At 34.0% G+C, this 18974-nt stretch overlaps 1 protein-coding gene across 1 annotated transcript in view; it reads right to left on the bottom strand.

Moving 5' to 3' along the window:
* The window catches only part of mmy (UDP-N-acetylglucosamine pyrophosphorylase mmy), a 198882-nt gene that overhangs the window by 173308 nt on the left and 6600 nt on the right, over positions 1-18974 (bottom strand). The gene's annotated exons all lie outside the window — the stretch shown is intronic.

Below are 18974 nucleotides of genomic sequence, written 5' to 3' on the forward strand. Positions count from 1 at the left end.
ATTTAATTATTTTTTGCTTTTGCTTTGAAGCTGTGGATAGCAACGTTTTGTATAACAATTCAAAATAGAATCTTAAGTTTTAACACTTTTATTTTGGAAAATAGCTAACATGTAATTTTTATATTTTAAAATTGTAAATTTTCAGATTCCAATAATACAATCTATAGAATGTTATTATATTATCACCTAATTTTATGATTTGCAGTCTGTGAACTGTTTTGATTTTAGTTTTAAGCTATTATGAGCTTTTAGGCAAGAGTTACCTACTTTAGTTGTAGCTTACTTTAGTTATTATTTATTGTTACTTTGTTATTCCTGGCGTTAGCAGTGACATCAGCATCTTGGTTAATATGATTCGGAAAGGCGAAAAGAAAAATATATATGTGGAGTGGGTGTGTAGCTGCAGCTGTCGGTATTCCAAAAATAATAATTACGTTCTTTCTTGTTTAGTAAAAGAAAACGATTGTAACCTTAACACAGTTTGAGATTACAAACATAAAAAAAGATTATGTTTACATTTATATTGGCGTAAGGTAATGAAAATATGTTGGCATTTCGAATTCACGCCATAACAGACTCAATCAGCTGAATAATGGTTACGTTTACAAGCAATGCTTTCGAAAATGACAGTAATCAAAAACAGATTAAGGAAGAACATTAAGGAGGCCAAAAAATTTAGTTCTCGTCGTGCGCTTCGTGGATGATATCAATATTTAGCAGTGAAAACACTTAGCTCGCTCTGTGCACTGACGAGTTAACATTAATATTATCACATCAGAAAAATTATTCGAGACAGATCACCGGGGATTGAAAATAAAGTACGAACTTTGGACAAGACACAAGTACGTGGGTTGGTCATGTTATTTTAAAGCATTATTACTCCCCATATTTTGTGCAATATAAATAAGGGAGTTGTTATAGAAATGGGTTAACGTAAGAATACACCAAGTTTTTTCCATTAGACTAAAACAAACAAGCATTCATAACCAACCAAAAATCTCTACTTAAAATATATTTTTGCAACCTAATAATAATTTTAGACGTTTATCAAATTTTCAAATCAGGAAGAAAAAAATTATTTTGACGAATAAGTCTTTGCTTTAAGCGAGATTGTTTCTAGTCATAAGCGAGATTGTTTCTAGTCATATCTGAATAAACGGTTTTCCTCGATCATCTGATTATCATTGGAATAAATATCGAAAACAACTAACACATTCCTCCTTCCCTCCAAAAAAAAAAAGGTAATATAAATAATGAAATTTTTGCAACTCAGTTTTAAAATTATCATGAATTGATAACTCCTAAGCTTTCATATTACTAATAATATACTTACAGCATGAAGAGTTTAAAAGTGAATTTTTTTTTAATTATCAGCAAAAATTATTTTGCGATATTGCTGTTGAGTTAAATTTTATGGTTTAAGTGCAAAGAAAATGATATTTAATAAAAAAGATAACACACAAAACGTTAAAAAAATCCCCTTGGGCTTAATGTATATTTTTTCCCTTTCTTTCTTCCCCCCATTTCTTTTCTTTTCTTTTCTTTCTTTTTTTTTTTTTTTTTTTTTTCCCTTGTAAAATTAGAATATTTCAGATTATTAAAGTTTGTGGCGAAATGAATTACTTGAATTCAAACTATTAAAATTTATGTTTTTCCTCTTACAGCAATAATGTGACAAAACATATATTTAAAAAAAACTAGATGAAATTTTTATAGTATTTTCAGCGTCAAAAAAGCATTAAATAATTAATGTTTCCAATGAAAGCGATCCACGCAAAACATAAATTTTAATAGTTTGAATTCAAGTAATTCATTTCGCCACAAACTTTAATAATCTGAAATATTCTAATTTTACAAGGAAAAAAAAAAAAGAAAAAAAGAAGAAGAAAAAAAAGAAAGAAAGAAAGAAAAAGAAAAAAAAAAGAAAAGAAAAGAAAAGAAAAGAAATGGGGGGAAGAAGGAAAGGGAAAAAATATACATTAAGCCCAAGGGGATTTTTTTACCGTTTTGTGTGTTATCTTTTTTATTAAATATCATTTTCTTTGCACTTAAACCATAAAATTTAACTCAACAGTAATATCGCAAAATAATTTTAAAATGAACATATTTTTAGAATTTCCGATACACAGTGGCGCGCGCTGGAGATAAATTTTTTTTTTTTTTTTTTCCTTCCCCCGGTACAGTGTTGCTATTGCTTGCATTGAAACGTTGAGCTTCTTAATCAAGAATTCGCTAAAGTGTTACAAAATATGAAATTGACAATAAAACGAATTCCAAATTATGGCTTCCAGTTGTCCACATACGGTGGAAAATTACGCTATTCAATATTTGATGGCTCTAGGTACGTTGTTTTATCACAATGCGTGAAACATACATACATTCATGCAGATTCTTCATTATTTAATTTCTTTAAATATAACAAAGAGCGATAATACTTGGTGGCAACAATTTTAAAAGTGAACCGACATTTATAGTGAATCAATGCAAAATGCCAAAACGAAATTAATAATCCTTCTGGGCAAATTGCACCTTTGGACTAAAAAGGGGGTGGTTCAATATTTTCGAAAGACGATGTGGCTTATTTTCGTTCGAATACGTCAGAACTCCAAATATTCGAATTAAGTAGGACCATAATATACTACCTCTGAATATTCGAAAAACATAGATAACTTCTTCCTGTACGTAGATTCCTATTTTGTGCAATGCAAATGCAAGAGTATTATTTTTTCGTTTCTCATATTTTATTTCAAGGAAGATTAAAACTTTAAAAGAATGAGTTCAGTTTTAAAATAATAAACTATTTTTGTTTTCGCAAAACGAAATTAAAATTTTACTTTTTTCAACTATATTAAGTTATGAAATTATTTTTAATTGTTCACGCATATTACCCATGTCTACTTCTATTAAAATTTAAAAAAAAAAAAAAGATATTTTTATTTATTCAGATGTATAATACTATTTTGATATAATTTAACATTCTACGTAACATTGTACGTAAATTTAACATTGTATTAACGAGTTTTGGAGAATAATTAACATTGTACTTTTGGCGGAAGATGAAAACAATTCACGTTCTAATCATGGCCGAAAAAACTGCTGCGTAGATTGACTGGACATTATGGCGTTCCCTAATTTTAGACATGCAATTATATTTTAATTAATTGCGAATAGCTAGCAAAGGTTGAGCAATACGTTGTCAGCGGACAGAAGGGAAGAGGTGAAAGAAAGGGAGTCTACGCAGCTATTAGCTATTTATACTAGGTGTATAGCTAAGTTGTGATTGGTTAATTTTAGGTTGTTTTGTAACATGGAAGGTGTAATGAGACAGCTGTTCAAAAAGCAGTTTACTACATATGGAGATTTTCGTTCTTTTTAAACTATTTGTACTATATGAGTGCGAAGGCGTGTAGGGAAAAGACCGGAATTTTTTTAGACTTTTGAAATAAATTTTGTTTGTTATATCTTAGGTTAATACAAAGCGGTTTGGAGTCTCGATGGATTCAGAGGAACGAAACATGTCTTCGGCACTCATTAATCAACTTAATTTAACGCTTCAAAACACTTTTTCCTTGAGAAGTTCTGTTTTAAGTGTTAAACAACTTTTAGTATTTTTGGTTTTATTACGCATACTAATTTCATGTATTTATTATATTTTTAGTCCCATTATTTGATTCCAATTTTGTAATTTTCTTTAATTTGCGTTCTACCAGTTTATAATGTAACTCGGAGAAATTAAGTTGGACCTTCAAAATTTTTAATTAGGAATTTTATTCTTTTTCGTTCGGATTTTATTGATTTTTTGATTTATATATATATTCTAAATAAAAGTAATAATGAGGAAATTAATAGGTCCATAACCTGCGCTAAAGCTGCAAAGTAATAAACCTATTGATTTATTATTGGAAAACTTTCCCATATACCCATAAAACATTTCCCTATATATTTCCCATGTCCATATACAATGAACAGAAATTCAATAAAAACCATGAATTATTATTAAAAAAAAGTGTTTAGCCAGTATTTTAAATAAGTGTTTTCTAGACCTCTTGTGGAAAAAACCATACAAAATCTGTAAAGAAAAATCCTGAATCGCAAATATAACAAAATCAGTAAAAAGTGAGTATAGGTAAAATAAAAATTTTTAAGTATTAAAAAGGCAGTTATTGTCATTGACCGTAGATTAATTGACTTTTCAAGGGAAACAAACCAATCTACTATCAATTAACAACAATTAGTTGCAGCACCGATGAATTAAATTATTAATTGCACGCACAAAAGTAGACACTATTTAACGGAAATCGCCTTGTTCCTAAACTATTTCCATACTTCCTTCATGTTATCGTGTGCTTATTTTCAGCAGTAAAAGTAACAGTATAACTATGTATTAGATAACATGAAACACAATGAGAGTTTCCGTTATGTTAAAACAGAAACTATTATAAAGATCGTTGCAGCAGATAATCTTTTCAAAAACAGTACGAAAATAGATGTATATACACATGCATACGCACATAAGGCAGAACGCTTGACTGATAAAGCCTAAAGTTGCAGACGATGTTCGTATATTTTGTGAACAATTTTGATGTAGCAAAACAATTAATTATAATACAAATATTATGCTTTTAAGTATTCAGTGAAGTAGCCCTTTCTCTTATCTACCTAGTTGGACCTTAATTTCCATGATAAAAGGGCACTTAAAATTTGGCAATGAGGATTTTTTCTCACATCTCTTGTACTATTATTCCATAGGCGATCAATTATCTTTCGATAACGTGTAAGAAAGTGCCTCTTTAAACAACTCGAAAGCAGAGTAGTTCATCGGTGCTGGAAAAAAATACTTTCTGAAATATTTTAAAATGTCAGCGAGACCATAAAAAACCGTAACAAATCCTTTTGGGCGATCTTTAAAATCTGAACCCTTTCAGATTCTTTATTATTATTATTGTTGTTATTATTATTATGCACTAATGATAAAAAGGTTCAAATACTAATTACGAATGTTCTCATTATGTATGTATTCAGCTATAAAAATGAAATAAATTATTCTTGTTCACTTCTAAATCTCCTCGAAAAATACGAACCTTGGAAGAGATTTCAGATTCGATGGGATTTGTTAGATTATCACAAAGCACATTAGGACTATCTACCTAAAAAGGAGAAAGCATTCAAGAAAGACGTTCTATGAGTAATTGTATCATACACATGGGCAAAATCATGAATTAACCGATATAGCCAGCCCGTTTGCCTGTATTTGAACCGAGATCGAATTACCAGTGTTCAGTGGTTTCCTCCACTAAATCGCTGGCTGGCATCAAGATTCGCGATTTCAAATCTTTGCGTTTTTTCCTCATTTGTATGTTTCAAGTTTTAATCTAAAAAAAAAAAAAAAAAAAAGAAGTTGATTGGCCTTAAACCGAGTTCTTTTTAGATTTATTCCTGAAAGCTTTCAGAGCTTTCATAAAATATACACATTTTTTACGTTTCTTTTACTATGAAAAAAATTCCGCGATCTTTGTTTACTATTCATTCGTTTTAATTCTTGATTTAACCACCGCCCTTAAACGTTCTTTGAGTTTATAGAATTCTGAAAAAAAAAACTTCAACTGTTTTTCAATTATGTTTTGTTAAATTATGTTAAGAAAATGAAAATTTTTAATTGTGTATTTTATTTATTAAATTTCATTTATATTCTCTTTAACCTCCTCTTAGGCATATAGCCCTATGTGCTTTGCCATAATTCATTAAGCGAAAATTTTTAATTGTGTATTTTATTTATTAAATTTCATGTATATTCTCTTTAACCTCCTCTTAGGCATATAGCCCTATGTGCTTTGCCATAATTCAGTAAGCAATGACTTCTGCACCAAGCACTTTGCGCAGTAAGCGATGTGTCGAAGACAGTGAACTTGTGATTCCACGAATTAAAATTATCCTAAACTTTACAGGAATCCCATCTATGTTAATAAAAACCATTAAACAAGCCTACGCAATAATACAGAACTGAAAAAGTATTGCTTACCTACTTTTTATTACGTCACTGTTACGTATATTTACTATTATTAGCAAGTACACACGCGCCCACATAGAGGCGATGATCTCAGACATCCAAAGGATGGGTGCAGCGGAACTTTTCCCCTCCCATCTTCCAAAGTATCAATCGTGGCTCTTTTGTTTACATTTTCACAAGGTCAGGAATACGCTATCGTATTTCAGCGTTCTAATTTTGTATTCGATGTATAACCAAAGTAGAAAGAAAAATAAGACGACAAACTTAAAACTAGTGGAGGGAGTACGTTAATTTTTCTTTAGAATGCTCACAATTTCCAGATGTTAAAATTATCGTTTTTACACTTCTCCGTTATTTAGCATGCTTATTTACAGAGACGAGAAATCGCTAGGATTGAAGAGAGGGGGATGCATTGAATAATTTCATATAACGTCCTCCTCTATCATTTACTTTATTGTTGATTTTAAACACAAAAGGCATTTCAAACTGAACGGTTTGAACTTCTTTAGTTTCGTTTCTTAGCAACAAAATTCGAGGATAAATTTTATTCAATGTACTCGAGTAACTCCACGAAAGGCCAACTCGAAAGGCACAAGCGAAGATTGAAAATGATGTACAACTTGGTAAGTATATTCTCTAAAGCTGGGTTCTCAAACTTTTTCCAAATGGAGACTACGTAGTAAATTAGAATGCTCTGCGGACCATTTTACTCTTGTTCCCTTCAAAAACAATTTTTTAAGCATTTGTTATAACCAGTACACTTATATTTTTTTAATTAAAATTCATTTAATTATATAATTTTATTAATGTAATCCTTCTCTAATAACGATGCAAAAAATACGATTCGTAGTCATACCTTTTTCAGTTGGATGCGATATGGAACCTATATAAAAAATTTCGGTAGAAAAATAAACTAATTCTCTCTCATTACGTCAGCAACAATGGCAGTCTTTAATGATTTTCGTCTTTCTTATCAAATGATCGTAAAAGCTCAAGTTCCATCCAATATTTCACCTATATTCAATTTTAGTCGATTAAAAGTGGCAAAAAATTTATCATAATTAATCATAATTCAATACCGCGAACAAAGAAACAAACACACAAACAGACATTCTTCCTTATATATTTAGATTTTGTAAAACTTACAATTGATTAACAACCTCTACGATTTGAAAGCGAGCAGAAGCAACACTTTTAAAAAATAAAGCATTTTTTATTTCCAACTTGCTAGACTGTTGCCACTCGGAAAAATGAGTGCGAAAATTAGTGTTTTCGGAGTTTTTAATTAATATCTCGGCTGACTAAAGTTGTACGCAGTCGAAATGGCTTCCCACGAATTTTTAAAATCGGGAATAATATATTTAATGTTTGACAATGCTATTTTTATTTCACTGTAAAACTTAGATATTTTTTATTAACGACTCTACGATTTGAAAGCGAGCAGTGGCAACAACTTTCGAAATAAAGCAGATTTTCATCTCCAGCTTGCGAGACTGTTGCCACTGGGGAAAATGAGAGCGAAAATTATCGTTTTCCTGTGTTTTTAATTAATATGACTGATTTTAGCTACCTTTTTTTGATAAAAAGTTGGCGTCGACATTTTCCAGCATTCAAAAAATTATTGTTGGAAGATTGGTGACGATAGCTCTAGTAGTAACTGAGTTATTAGCGAACAAACACACAGATTTTCTTCTTTATGTATATAGACAGATTAAGCTAACAGATTGAAAAAGATATTTTTTTTTAATTCAAGGCTATTAGAAAGTGGATAATCTTTATCTTATTAATTTAAAGGTTAAATATATATTAGTACTCACATTAACGACATGGATGAGCTAGGCAGATTCTTGCGCAGCTGTTCTATGTTTGGATGTATGCTGATAAGCTTAAATCTGAGATCGGCACATATATCAGGTTGATTTCGATGCTTTGTTTTTATAGCCTAAAAGTGACGTTAGTCCCAGAAGAGATATTAGTCTCGAAACGGCCTTTTGCGTTGAATCGCTATAAAAGGCATATCACTTTTAAAACTCTTGCCACAAAATATTATCGCCCTGTATTATATTTAAAGAAATTAAGTAATGTAGAATCTGCATTAATGTATGCATGTTTCTCGCATTGTGAAAAAACAACGGTACCTAGAGTTATCAAATTTTGAAAACGTAGTCCTCCACCCGAACATGGGCACCTGAAAGCCCCAATTTTGAATTTCGAATTTGTTTTATTATCTATTTCCTAGTTTGCAAAACTTTAAAGAATTTTTTACTAACAAACCCAATGATTTCAAAGTGAGTAGTGGCAACAATGTACGGAAAAAAAATTTTATGCCCAGTGCGCGAGACCGTCTACCAGGAATTCTAAAGATGTGTTGTTTTTAAATATTTTGTCATTTTGCTGATCAATCGAATTTTATGTAACGTAGGCGCCAATATGTTAATAATAAAAAGTCAAAAAAAAAGTTTTGTAAAGCCACCATAGTAAGAAATATGAATACTGATATAATGAACTGAGAAAAGACTAAAAGACTGGGGGGAAAAAAAAAAAAAAAAAGAAAGAAAAAAAAAACAGAAGAACGTATGCCAACACTTGCTGCATCGGGAATTCTAAACGTGTACTACTACGCATCGGGAATTCTAAACGTGTACTACTATGCTGCTTTTAAAATGTTTGTAATTTTGCTGTTAATCTGTCTGTGGTATAAGTGCGAAGAAAATTATGCTTAATAATAAAAAGACAAAAAAAAGGGTGTTGGTAGGAGTGTAACAGCAGAATGGTAGACTGCAAAGTCAGCGACAGAGTAAAAACTTTAACAATCCCTTTTGGGAGGCCGTTTAAATCAGATTTTTATTTAGCGATGAAAACCCTTTTTTACATAGATACGTAGAAGCAAATTAAGTTACAATTTGTAAAGCAACATTGTAGAAATGTACTATTCCATTTTCACTAGTAAAGAAGACCACCGTTCACACCTGCCACACAGGGTGTCTAAGCCGCGCAAACTTAGAGAAGCTAAATTTGCGCATGCGTGAATTGTGTTTACAGATTTCCCGCTCTGTTTACCCATTCAGCTTTCGCGCGCTCGCTCTGATTGGTCGACGCTTATTCCAAATCGGCTAAGTTGAAAACTTCGAACTTTATGCCAAGAGCACTAAACCAGATTTCGTGACGTAGCACAGATTGGTTGCCTGGCAACGTAGGTCGGCTTAAACAAAGCCCCCTGAAGATAACAGCGGCTTATGTCTTAAAGCACTTATGCCCTTTATACCGTCGTCTGAAAGCAGCTTTTAAGTTTCAAATTGTGCCCTCACATTTTTGTAATGCGAACATAAGTCAATGCTTATTCTTTTTAGATAAAAAGATTCTAAGGCTGGAAGCTGTGAAAAATTTCTCTGTTTTTACACAACTAACCCACAAACCAAGCTACCTCTCAAACCCCTTAAATTTCTCATGGGCATTGAGAACAGTCAAGGAACTGCCTTGTAGACATAAAATTCACGCTATAAATTTAGTTTTAAGAATACATCTAAAACAAATATGCCGGTGTATTTAGCCACGTGTCATCAGCAAGAAACTTATGTAAAATCTTGTTAATTCCATTTATAAATAACTGAACATTTTCGCAAATTTAGAAGCAACACAAGGGCAACCTTCGAGAACCATCTGTGGTTGGTGGACCGCAGTTTCAGAAACGCTATTTTAAAGGTATTTTAGCAGAAAATCCTCAGTTATTAGAAATTTCTTAATGAACTCGAAACGAAGAATAAATTAATTATTAAAACTAACTCTCTTCACTTTGATAGAATTAGTAGTTTGACATCAAAATATAGTCTACGAATTTATTTATATTATTTTAATTGACCTATACGATGATTAATTCTTAACAGCAATCTTACAAAGCGAAACGAGAACTGTTATTCAGCACGAACTGTAAACTTCGGAAATATTATTAGTTAACAAGCATCTGTCTAATTTCCCTCTTTTTTAATGTTTTTAAATTACGTAATTCGTAAAAATGCAATGTGTGATGGTTAATTTATGCAATTACTGTAAAGAATACAGTAAAATCGCGTCTATTCCTGTGCCTGTGCTCCCTATATTAAATTGATGTTGTTGTTAGCAATCTCACTTGTATGACAAAGATAAGCACAAGCCCACGGCATTCAGTGTGGTGACATATATAAATGACAACCCGACTCAGTTCCATCCCCAGTTTTGAAACAGAGCACCCCGGGAAAGGGCGGGTACGGGGATCTCCTCCCCTCTTCTCTTAGCATGGAGGTAGGAAGTAAATCCACGTCTTCTAGCATCTCCCCGTCTTCTAGCATCAACCACAAGACTTTCGGGTTGCCGCGTATTTTGAGTGCCCCCCATGCCGCACAGACACTATACATTTACAAACATACATGCCTTCTCGGGTATTTGAGCCCAGGCCCTTCGGTAGAGATCAGCGTCGCTAACCACTATATCGATTGGGCGGCATGTTAAATTTATCTTGTTTAATGTTGTTTCATTAAGCTCTCTGCTTTCTAGGGAAGCTTTCCCAGCGTAACTGTGCTATTAATACTTATAAGTCTGGATATATAAAGTAATGAATAGGTGAAAACAAATGAACAATTTATAATGTTTTACTACATTTTCACAAACAATGCGTTTTATTATAATATCTGTTGAGGTATGGTACTTATTAAAGTCACTGCATACTGTATTTTATAATGCTCATTATTTGTACTCGCACATGTGTACACATTATACGCTAACATTTACTAGCCATAATGCCAACAATTTACACTATGGGCTAGCAAATATGAACGTACACTATAAAATAGAAGCAGAATCTTATTATTAGATTTGTTGCGATAATCGCATAAAAATTTATGCATACATTTGGAATTAGTTCAGTCAATGTATCAGTAAAATTATAATGCTTGTTAATTAATTTATTCTTTCCAAAATTAATTTTAAAAGTCTTATTTAAACTGTATCGACAACAGATATAACTGTATCGATTGTTTAAACTGTTCAATTACATATTATCAATTGCTAGCAGGAATACTTTTTAAATTTACATTTTAGACTCGCGAATTAACATGCCAATCGTATGAATGACGTAAGGGATGGTCAGTTTGGGTCTTCCCATGTTCCTCGTTTATTCTTTAATCGTTTGGAAAAATGGGCTGTTATAAGGAAAAATATGCCAACGATCTAGTTAAAATGTTTTGCTTTTAATATAATTTAAGAATATTGTAATACAGTTTTCTTTTAATTAACTTAAAGAATATAAATGCCGATGACTGAATTATATGGGCTTCAGGGCTGGCTTAACTAGCCTAGTCTGGTTTGGTTTAGTTTATAATAGCAAAGCACACTAGGGTTATCTGCATAAGGGGAGGAATGCCTTCGTGTAGGACTTTCTAAGGGAAACTGGCTCGTATACACGTTACACAGACCGAAAACCACGAAAGCGCCCATGCAGCCAGCCTGTTCGCCTGGATTTGAACCCAGGTGGGAACTACCAGTGTTCAGCGATTTTACCGCTCAGCCGTTGGTGGGCCTAGCTAGCTTAAAATATACGCCACAGATTTCTCTTCGTCTTCCGAATCAAGAAGCTGATTGAAGACAAGAAATTAATCGATCGTGGACACTTAGCGTACAACATTCAACCGACGGGGGACATTTAGCGATACCACGTTTAGTTAACAACGATAACAAAAAAAAACATGCGACAATGTTTTAGTAAAATGTGTCCATATTTATCTGACAAAAGACTCTTTCCAGGTTACACGACGAGAAGGTTTACAGAGAAGTACCACATTTTTGAATTTTATTTGATGCTAATGATGTTATAGAGCTTTAAATTAAACAGAAAAACAACCTTATTTTGGCATAGATTTTTTAAATAAATTTTGAGATTAACACACATGTTAATTAATAAACAATATTTATTGTAAATAAACATTAATGAACATAGGTATGTTTATTTCAGATGTAAGTATATAAAAAAAGAACATTTTTTGTTAAAAAAAAGAGTTTATTTATTTAAGGCAAAACATGTGGAAAGTACCTGCCAGTAAAGACTGACAGTCTGGTGGGGCTTCTGGAATTTAGAAGCTAAATTCTCTTGTCACTTCTTAGAACGAACAACAGCTTCATTAAGAAAATGACCCCAAAACAGAATAAAGTCCTTTTTAAAGCATTTTCATTTAAAATAGTAAGACGTCAGCAATAGCTCCCTACTGTTTATCCTTCGGGTAGGCAAAAATAATTACTATGCGAAAGAAAGTACGCCCGGTTTAGAGAAATAAATGCCATCTAAAATTTCTCTTGATCAGACCTCGATTTTCTCGATTTCTGTAAAATGATCATCGTTACACTGGTTACATGGAATTAGGTTATTTGGAAGCATGAGAGATGAAAAATAATCAACGCCTTCGGCGGGAATCGAACCGCGGACCTCTGGAATACGCGCCCAGCGTGCAGACCACCACACCACGAAGGCATGCCAAGAAGACGGGAGAAATACTTTATATATTCCCTCTTTTAAAGGGCGACTGGGGTTTTAGGGGACCCAATCGCCAAATCCTGGGTGAGGAGAATCATCATCCAACACCCTTTTAGTTCGGGCGCCACTGTAGAGACATTAGGTATTTGGATGCAGGAGAGATGAAAGATTAGCAACGCCTTCGCCGGAAATCAAATCGCGGACCTCTGGAATACGCGCCCAGCGTGCAGACAGCCACACCACGAAGACATGCCAAGAACGCGGGAGAAATACCTTATAACATTAAGCTGGAAATGTCTTGTTCTGAAGATAACACAGCAGAGAATAATCCATCTATTCGAATTGCTGATGATCAAAACTTTTAAATTCTTATTCCCCCTTCCCCAGGGGTCGAGCTGTAAAGTAGCTGAACACTGGTAGTTCGGTCCGAGCTTCGAATCCCGGCGAACAGGCTGCCTGCATGGGCGTTTTCGTGGCTGTCTCCATGCGTAACGTGTTTATGAGCCAGTTTTCCTTAAAAAGTTCTCCACGAAGGCATCCCTTCCCCGAGGCGATATAGTCCTCGAATGCTTTGCAAACAAACCAAACGAAATTAAAGTTCTTATCTAAATTAAAGCCTATTTTATTTTTCACTCAGATACCAATCGGGAGACACATATCCAGTAATAATTTAACTGGCATCCCTAAATTAATGAAGGAAAACACGAATATATTTATTAAAATAATCAGGCGATTCACTTTGGAACGCCTGATTATAAATATATAAATGCACGTAATTTCACACATTTCGTTAATTTTCCGACCTAATTTTCCAGTTCAACTTGAAATTATTTGTGATATATCATGTACATTAAAAAAAAAAAAAAAAAAAAAATTGATGACTTTTAAATTTCTGTAAATTGTTCACTTTATTTTATGTGTTCCGCAGAAATAATCATAACGCTTACTTTCAAAATGGCTACTGACTGAACAGATATGTATAGCGGCATTAATCTGAAGCGAAATTCTTCTACAGCCTCTTATCTGTGAAAAACATTTATCTGTCAAGCCATGGTAAATTTATTTACAATAAATATTGTTTACAAATTTACACCTCTTCAATGTCTTAAAATATCTAAACATTAAACAAATGATATTGCTTTTGATATCTAACTATGGTATTACAAAACAAATACATAACAAGTGCACTTGAAAGATTTTGAGAGTTTCCGGACCGAGTTCCAGTCATATCTCTTTATAGCATGGCCTTATTGACATACTGCACTGATTTCTTAAGATTTGCCTTATATCGGATTCTTCCAAGCAAGAAACAAGCCATTTTTATGGACAGATACAATCGTTTATTAATGAAATCTCTAAGGGCACAATGATGATTCTACTTCCCATCTTCACCTTCGCGATATACGCAGGCCAAAAATATTTCGTCCTGACTTATGCTAGAAAAGGGTGCTACATCTGAAAACAAGGCACTAGATTTACATTTGCTTTTGTTCCATTCTCTTCACGATATTAGTATCCGGTTAGTTTATTTATTTAATTGTGGCAAAACACACAAACCTTATTTGCCTTAGGGAAGATACGCCTTCCGTGGCGGACTTTCTACGGGGAACTAGCTTGTAACCACGTTACACATGGAGCAAACCACGAAAACGCCTGAGTAGACTTTACCCAATATCTTAGAGTTTCTGCTTAGTTTTGGGAGTCTTCCATATTTGGATCTGTTTTCGGTTGCAAGCGTCAGTACAAAATCTCTTGCAGTAGAATCTTTAGTGGATCCAGTTTTTTGATTGGCCTTACCAAATACCTTCCCCCGGGTAATACGCGGTGCGGTTTTGCGTTTGAAAGACCAAACTCATATACAGGTTGTCCGTAAATGTTGCGACAAATTTCTGGGGAAGGTAGGGAACATCATAAAGATTAAAAATTGCATACGTACCCATGGCCCAGAAACGTCACTGTACGCCGCCAGGGGGTTCTGTGGAAAGTGAGGATTGCCTCATTCGAGCGATGGGCACCATACGAAGAGCATGGAAAGCTATACGAACGGAGATCTTGCAGACATGCACTTAGTGTATTGAACAGGTGAGAGTAATGGATGAGCCGCTGCACGCATTTATCGAGAGCGCTTCCCCGACAGACATCAACCACACCACAATCTGTTTACACGTCTGCATCAAAATTTGTGCGACTACGGGTCATTAAGAAGTGACAGGACAAGTGAGGGCAGGCCACGATCAACCCACTCGGTCGTTAGGGAAGAAAGTGTGTTAGATACGGTGGAAAAGAATCCAAGAACCAGCATACATGCCATTGCCTCTTAATTAAGAATGTCTCGTACCAGTGTCCAGCGTGTCTTGAATGCCGAGTCCTTCCACGCCTTTCGTCTCCAAAAGGTTCAGTTACTGATCTCCGATGACCATTCTGAACGTGTGCGTTTCGCACAGTGGTTTTTGCAAAAAGTGCCCGTGATGTTAATTTCCTAGCGGCACCACATGGCACAAGCAAGTTAATGTGCGGGCGGGTTTACTCGGCCTCTGCTAAGTCGGGCCGTACCTTCCAGGTTGAATGCCGCTAATAATTCCTAATCATCTTCCTGGAGCAGGTTCTCCTCGGCTTGCTTGACGATGTTCCAAGAAATGTGAGGCGCAACATGTGGTTCCAACATGATAGGGCACCTGCTCATTTCGAATTGGATGTTCGTAACCATTTACACAGATCATTCCTGCATCGATGAATTGGGCGAGGTGGACTTGTTCCCTGGCCCTCACGCTCACCGGATTTATCAAGCCTTGATTTCTTTTTGTGGGGAATTATCAAAAGTGTCGTGTATCACGATGCTGTTGTGTCTGAAATGGATCTCATGGCAAAACTCGCCAGCACAACTGCGACAATCAAAGAAACTCCCGGTGTGTTTGAACATGTCCGACAATCAATGGTCCGTCGGTGTCAGGCAGGTTTGGAGTCTGATGTTGCAAACTTCGAGCATCTGTTGTGACATTCAAGCTGTCGTACACCATTTGTATTTATGCCCAATAAATGTTTCAAATTAATCATTCTTTCGTTTCCTTTCCCATCTTCTACGTCTGCTACCACTTAACCTTGACATTTCCGGGCATGGGTTCCTATGGAATTCTTAACCCTTATGATATGCCCTACCTCCCACAGAAGTTTGTCGCAACATTTACGAGACACCCTGCATATATATATATAAATTAAACATAATCAAAAGAATGAAAGGAGAATACTTCTACTAAAATTCCAATAATTCCTACGAAATAAAAATTGAGAAAGCAAATAAATGAAGCTAAGAATTACAATGTTTATGTTGTTGTCTTTTGTTTACTTGCTATTATATATATATTTATTTATTTAATAAATTAGTAGCCAATATATATATATATTTCATATATAGCATATATAATGCATTAGTTTCTTCTTTGTCCAGATTTCCCTACTTTCTAGAAGAAGAATCTGATTCGCAGAACAACGACGCTGAAAACGGGGGAGGGGGGGGCTTTAAAAACGGATATCTAAACTCGAAAATTTCGTAACACAATCACAGAGTTTATAACATACCAGTTCGTAAACACTGGATCAGCACATATTTTGTATGTTATATGTACATTTAAGGCGGGCGTGAAAACCGCGGGTATAGTTATACGCAAACTTTTTTTTTTCGATAAATATATCGAAAATATTTCGGGATGTAAAGCAGTTTTATAAAATTAGCAAACGAATTAAGTCATGAGCTATCAAAATTATTTCAAAAAGTAAATATTTTGCAGGTACATAAAAAGGTATGCATGTACATGCATATTTTACCGCTTATTACCATAAAATAAAAATAAATCTTCTTAATTAAAAATTTAAAATTCACCAGTAACTGCGGTACCAAAGGTCCGTGGTTCGAATCTCGGAGAAAGCAAGGCTGTTTGTAAATAATATATAGTGTCTGTGCGGCAAAGGGGCACTCTAGATATGCGAAGAACCGAAAGTCCTTTCGAGAGGTTGGTGGTAGGAAAAGAGTGGACACCCTCCGACCCGTCCCTCCGGGGCGCTTTCCTTCAAAACTTGGGACGGAACTGAGCAAAGTCGTACTGTCACCAATATATGTTCAAGGCTCTTCCCAACGACATGCGTAATCTTGACCCCTTGCCATGATGATTTTCGTGTGCTTGCTCTGTTATCAGAGACCTGATCTGATGTTACTGTCCATCGGGTGGGATAAGCCACAAACAAACAGAATTCACAAACATGTTATCACTTGCATACTTGCAGACTTTACATGAGCAATACATAAGTAATGAGTGAAATAAAAAAATTAATTTAGTGCATACTCTAGCACTGAAATAATTCCGCAGCCAGCTTCTTCTGCTAGCATTGATGTAAGCTCAAGAATCTGTTTAAATACTACGTCACATGAGACAGGTTTGTTTGCTTACGCGTCAAAATAAACTATTACGCTACCAGCGTATCACGGACTCTAAGACTACTAAAAATATTCTAAAGTATTCATTTTTTAACTTAAATAAAACGTTACCAGTGTAAATAACATCTCATTCTTCTTTAATAAGCCTAACTAACTACACAAACATATATTTTGCTAATTCTATAAATTGTCTTGTTGCCACTTCTAAGAAATTAAACTAACAATAATTATTAGTGGCCAAACGACATTAAATAAAAGAAGATTAAAGGAAAGTAAGTAAAGTTAAATTGAAGCACGTATAAAATAAAACTACATTCATTTGAAATCCAACAAGGTTGTCTCTGCTTGAATAATTTTTAGTTCAACAAACAGAGACACGTATTCAGCCTCATTGTGTTTAGCTGCAAAGCTTACAGCACACCAAATTGCACATAAAGCCCGTCTACTTATACTGGAATTGCTTCATCCGTTTGAAGAAAAAACTGAATACGTCGTATATACTCTAGATTTTTTCAAACATTTAATTTGTATCAAAAGTCCTCATTTTTAATGTCAAATGTTTCATTTTTAATGTCAAAACTATAGTAACATTACAATATTTTGCAACAAAACTCGATCTGAAAATAAAGAAGCGATTACTTCTGGATATCGCAGAATTAAAAAAGAAAAAGAGTTCCAAGACTAACAAAATGAGCGGGGGGAAGGCAGGATTTAATGATAAAGTAAATAAATGAATAAAAAAAAGTGTTGAAATGCGAACTCTGCACGAAACTAAATCCACCAATAAAGATATAAATTTCTCACGAAACAGGAAGTGCTACCGTTTAGCTCTTGAGTTACAAGATAATTCTTTCTGCGATAACTTAAGACCAATCTTAAAGATAAGTGACCTCTAAATAACATTTATTTTTTTCCTCTCGACTTCTGTGTGCTATAAATTAAAGGGTGAAACCTATCTATAGATTCTGATTTCACGCTGCATTATTTAATAAAATATTTCTATTCGAAATTTGAATTATTAAAAATATTTCATATTAAAAATCATAAAATATTTTGCAAACACATCCACCAATAAAAGCATCAGGCCAAAAATTCATCCAAAGTATGTCTTTATTCTGACATTAAACTGCTAATAGAACAGAATTCCACACACTGGAAATAAAGGAGATTACATTGGAAATAAAAGGGCCAAAAATTCATCCAAAGTATGTCTTTATTCTGACCTTAAACTGCTAGTAGAACAGAATTCCACACATTGGAAATAAAGGGGAATTACAATGGAAATTAAGGGGCCAAAAATTCATCTAAAGTATGTTCTTACTCTGACATTTAACTGCTAGTAGAACAGAATTCCACACATTGGAAATAAAGGGGAATTACAATGGAAATAAAGGGGCCAAAAATTCATCCAAAGTATGCCCTTATTCTGACACTAAACTGCTAGTAGAACAGAATTCCACACATTGGAAATAAAGGGGAATTACAATGGAAATAAAGGGGCCAAAAATTCATCCAAAGTATGTTCTTACTCTGACATTTAACTGCTAGTAGAACAGAATTCCACAGATTGGAAATAAAGGGGATTACAAGCTCATCAAAACGGTAGGAAAATTCGAATAATTGAATAACTCAGTTGCCTTTAAAAAAAAATCTTTAAAATCGTCAGCAAACAGTCAAGTTTCCAAACAGTCAAGGCACCTAAGTTTAGGTCTCCCTCTTTTTCGGGTGCAGAATGGTCTGGCCGAGAAGATCTGTTTAGTTACTCAATTTTCATCCATTCTGCACAAGTGTCCTGCCCATTTAATTCTCTGAATCCTTTATATTTTACTATATCTATTTCTTTAAAAGATTTATAGGGTTCAGAGTTATATCTTCTTCTCCAGATATTGGTGCATTTTATGCCACCAAAAATACTTATGGGTGTGATTAAGCTTTTGTAAATTAAAAACATCGTTTTTCTGCTAGTGAAGTTAGTCTTCAAGTATTTTTTTAGACAGAAAAAAACATCGGTTAGCATCTGTGACTCTACTACGGATCTC

This window comes from Stegodyphus dumicola, chromosome 4 (genome assembly GCF_044657685.1).
Source record: "Stegodyphus dumicola isolate Sdum_Otavi_A_Nest chromosome 4, ASM4465768v1".
Taxonomy (NCBI): domain Eukaryota; kingdom Metazoa; phylum Arthropoda; class Arachnida; order Araneae; family Eresidae; genus Stegodyphus; species Stegodyphus dumicola.